Raw genomic sequence first — 4,403 nt, 5'->3', positions numbered from 1 at the left:
GGAGAAATGCTATCAGTGTTCATGGCACTCCTGATCCCTCTGTAATCACCACCTAAATTCTCTTTAATAGTCACCAAGTTCAGACCCCTGGAGGAGAGTTTAAATATAGTTCTCACCAAGGTATCTGTCTAAGGCATAAGGCAAAACTGGATGCTTTTGCTATCACTGTGTCAGGATAAATCTGAGATATCAAAGAACCCTGTTCTGCACTGACCCTGTTTTCTGAATCTGTAACCTGTGGTGTCTACACATCTGGATTTTGCGTGTTTACTATTGTTTGTCTATTTATGTCAGTCTGTCGTGTAATTGAAATTGTGAGTGGGAACTGAGAAAATGAAACTATGGGAAATTCTGCTAAAAAACAACCTAACCTAGTGGGTGGACTCCCAGAAGTTACTGGCCACCCTGTTCCTCCACCACTGGAGAAATAGATGGCATAAAATTGAATCTTTCACACTGAAAACAGAGAATGCATTCCCCTCCAAATGACACAATTGGGATACTAATACCAACAAAGTTGATGGAAATTTTGATATCTACCTCTGGACTTTTCTGGCTAGACTCCAAGCAGCAGCTCAGAAGCCCACAAATTTGCCAAAGTTAAGCAAGTTCATGCAGGGAACTTCTGACCACACTGGTGCATAACTGGGATGCCTATTGGAGGACACAAAAGTCATGGGGCATAGATCCAGAAGCACCAGAGAATGCATCAAAGCTTAACATTGCTTTCATGATCCAGTTTACCCCAGATACTGGGGAAAAATTAGAGAAATTGGAAGGTTTTGAAAGCATGAATTACATCTTAGTTACTGAAGGTGGCTCCGTAGGTGTTTAATAATCTAGACCCTGTGCATAGCCAGGCAGATAAAATGTTAACTAGAGCCATAGTGGCCACCCTATGAGAGGGACCCAAGAATATACCATTTTGGTGTGAAAAGTGAAAAGGAGACCAGTAGACCAGGAACCCACCACTAGCAAAAGAGAAATGTTCCCACTTGAAGGAAAAAGGAAGAATGAATGCCAAAAGGGAAAGGAGAAAAACCCCACAAGTACTTCATTTAGAAAAATGAAGGGGCCCAGGTTCCTATCCTTTGAGCCCCTAGAAGCCTAGGGTGATACTCAAAGTAGGGAGCAAAGAAACAGAATTGTGAGTGAAGAAAGAAATAACATATTTGATCCTTTAAAAGACCCTAGGCCAGCTGACTGACCAAAAGATTGCACTCTGGGAGGTTAAAGGAAAAACTGCCTATTGTCCCTCGATTACTGCCTGCACCATTGATTTTGGGAAAGGAATGATAACTCATTTTTTGTCATGTCTGATGATCACTAACCTATAATAGTATAAGACCTTTTGCATTAACTCAAAACCACCATCTTTTTTGATAAAGACTATAGAGATGTTAGCCGGGCGGTGGTGGCGCACGCCTTTAATCCCAGCACTCGGGAGGCAGAGCCAGGCGGATCTCTGTGAGTTCGAGGCCAGCCTGGGCTACCAAGTGAGTCCCAGGAAAGGCGCAAAGCTACACAGAGAAACCCTGTCTCGAAAAACCAAAAAAAAAAAAAAGAAGACTATAGAGATGCACAATTGGACATGCAGTCACCTAGTTAAGCTTTATTGCCCTGCCCCCTTCCTGATAGAAGGCACTATCCTCATCCTGGGAAGGTAATCAAACTCTCTCTCAGATGTACAGTAGAGATTTCCTGGTGCTATGGAAGATCCCAACCCCCCAGGCTGGCTAAACACAAAGAATCTATAGTTGCTCAGTTAACAAGTTCAGCTGCACCTATTTGTTTCAAGCTATACCCAACGACTCTAGAAGTAAAGTAAGGGATTACCATTCAAATCTCCCAACTTGAAGACAGGCATCATAGCCACTGCCAGTCACCCTGAAACACATCCCTCTTGCCCATGAAGAAACCTAGAATCCCTGGCTAGGCCTGTATAGGCCCTAAAGCAGGTAAACAAGAGGATCTAGAACATTCATCCTACAGTCCCAAACTGAGATACCTCACAAGTTTGATGCATCTAGAGAAACAGGTGTACACAATCCTGGAATTAAAAAATATTCTACTGGCAAAAGTGAGTCAACCCATCATTGTTTTCAAGTAGACAGTCTCAGAGGAGGAGACGATGGACAGCCTACTTGGAACTGGTTACCCCAGGGACATAAGAAGTCATCAATTCTCTTTGAGGAGGCACTGAGTGCCAATATTATGCCATTGCAGCAGAGATTTCCTGAGACAGTACTTTTACAACATGTAGATGATCTGCTTTGACCTCAGAAACTGAAGTAGACTGTAGACAGGCTACTGAAGGATTGCTACAAGAAATCTGAACCTTAGGCTACAGAGTGTCAGCCAAGAACACCCAGCCTTGTTCTTCAGAGGCCACTTCCCTTAGTTACCAACTTAAAAAGAGGAAGAAAGTCCTTGTCTCAGAGCCAGATTAGTGACTTTCCCCAAATACCAAATTCAGAAACTGAGAGGCAGTCAGAGAAGCCTTAGTAGTGGCTAGGAATTGTCCCCCCTGGATACTGGAGTTCACAGAAATAGCAAGGCCTCTATATGCCAGTATAAAAGGATTTCTGAGCCTTTAACCTGGACTCATACTGAACAAGAGGTGTTCAGGGCAGAGCAGTGTGAAGAAGCAGCGAGAACGACCCCCGGACGGACGGACCCCACACACCGCCGCATCCCCGCGTTCAGCGCCGACGTCCCCAGCCGCCGCCAAGCCCAAAAGAAAGACTGAAGGGGATACTAAAGGAGATAAAGCCAAGGTGAAGGACGAGCCACAGAGAAAATCTGCAAGGTTGTCTGCTAAACCTGCTCCTCCAAAGCCAGAGCCCAAGTCTAAAAAGGCCCCTGCAAAGAAGGGAGAGAAGGTCCCCAAAGGGAAGTAGGGGAAAACGGATGCCGGGAAGGATGTGAATAATCCTGCAGAGAACAGAGACGCCAAAACAGACCAGGCACAAAAAACTGAAGGTGCTGGAGATGCCAAGTGAAATGTGTGCATTTTTGATAACTGTGTACTTCTGGTGACTGTACAGTTTGAAATACTATTTTTTATCAAGTTTTATAAAAATGCAGAATTTTGTTTTACTTTTTTTTTTTAAGCTATGTTGTTAGCACACAGAACACTTCATTGTTTTGGGGGGAAGGAACATGTGTCACTAACAAAATGTCTCCCAAGCTGGATTGATGATGGTTGATGTTGGAAAACATCTTTCCCTGCTAATTTTGAAAGACTCCTCTTGGCTCTCAGGGGAGACGTCCTGGTGTTGACATATGTGACCACCATGGCCTAGTGTGGGAAACTTAATTCATTTCTGTGTCTTCCTCCCCTGGACCATCAACATAGACTTAACTCCCTTCAAACCAGAGACCTGTTGGAACCTGACCCCCAAAATTGGTTTTGCCAGTCTATCAGGCAATCTGGACTTTGCAGTGGTATCATTGTGTCCTCAAAAGAGCAGCGGTTCCTTTTATAAAAGATTGTGGATCTTCAGATTGATAATTCTGCCGTGTTCGTTTGGTTTCCTGAAAGTCAGGGTCGGCTTGTGAAATGTTGTTAAACAACATCCTCAATGTGAACTGTCAGCCCTCACTCTAAGCTATCCCCCTTTTCAAAGCATCGAATGAAGACTCATCGGGTTTTATAGTGGCTTTCTGATTTTGGTAGTCTATACAAGAAGGGAGTTTGGAAGTTCTTGTATACTGTTAATGACTGTCTGCCCATGTCCTGCCTGAAAAACCATGATTGTTTATGTAAAGTATCTTTAATAAAGCTGGATACAGTTTGGCTTGGGAAAAAAAAAAAAAAAAGAGGTGTTCAGGGCTTTAAAACTGCCTTGACCTTAGCCCCAGCCCCAGCACCTCTCCCTGTCTCAAAGCCATCCTATAGGTTCATCTATAAGATTAGGCACATCATAAAAGGTTTTCTAACCCAGACTAGGTGGCCATGGAAATGCCCTGTGGCATCCTTGTCCAAAAAGTTGGACCTTGTGGCCACTGGATGCCCCCCTGTTTCAGGACAGAGGCTACTACCCTTATCCTGGTAAAGGAAGCTTATAAATTAACCTTTGAACATAATTTCACATCTCTCATGCAGTGAAAAATGTCCTCAGAGGGCCCCCAGAAGATGACTGTTGGATGCCCACATAGCCCAGTACTCTGAAATTCTGGTTTTGTCAAGTAGTTAATGGAGTTTTTGCCTCACAACAACTTTTATTTGCCCTCAGGCAGATTCTTAGGACAATAGAAAAACAACCAACCTTCTTTGTCAAAATATCACAAGAATGGTTTCTAGCCCGTTTGCTAATATTGGTGCTAATATTGTTCCCCTCTTAAACGTCTTGAGCTGGACCTCCTTAGTTGACATTGCTCTCAGAACTATTGTTTGCCCA

General features: G+C 43.6%; 1 pseudogene; it reads left to right on the top strand.

The window, feature by feature from the left end:
- The first annotated feature begins 730 nt into the window (after positions 1-730).
- Positions 731-3,099, top strand: LOC114706773 (annotated as a pseudogene).
- Positions 3,100-4,403: the final 1,304 nt, after the last annotated feature.

This window comes from Peromyscus leucopus, chromosome 17 (assembly GCF_004664715.2).
Source record: "Peromyscus leucopus breed LL Stock chromosome 17, UCI_PerLeu_2.1, whole genome shotgun sequence".
Lineage (NCBI taxonomy): Eukaryota > Metazoa > Chordata > Mammalia > Rodentia > Cricetidae > Peromyscus > Peromyscus leucopus.
The sequence above is the reverse complement of the archived record's forward strand: the minus strand, read 5'-3'. Positions and strand labels throughout refer to the sequence as shown.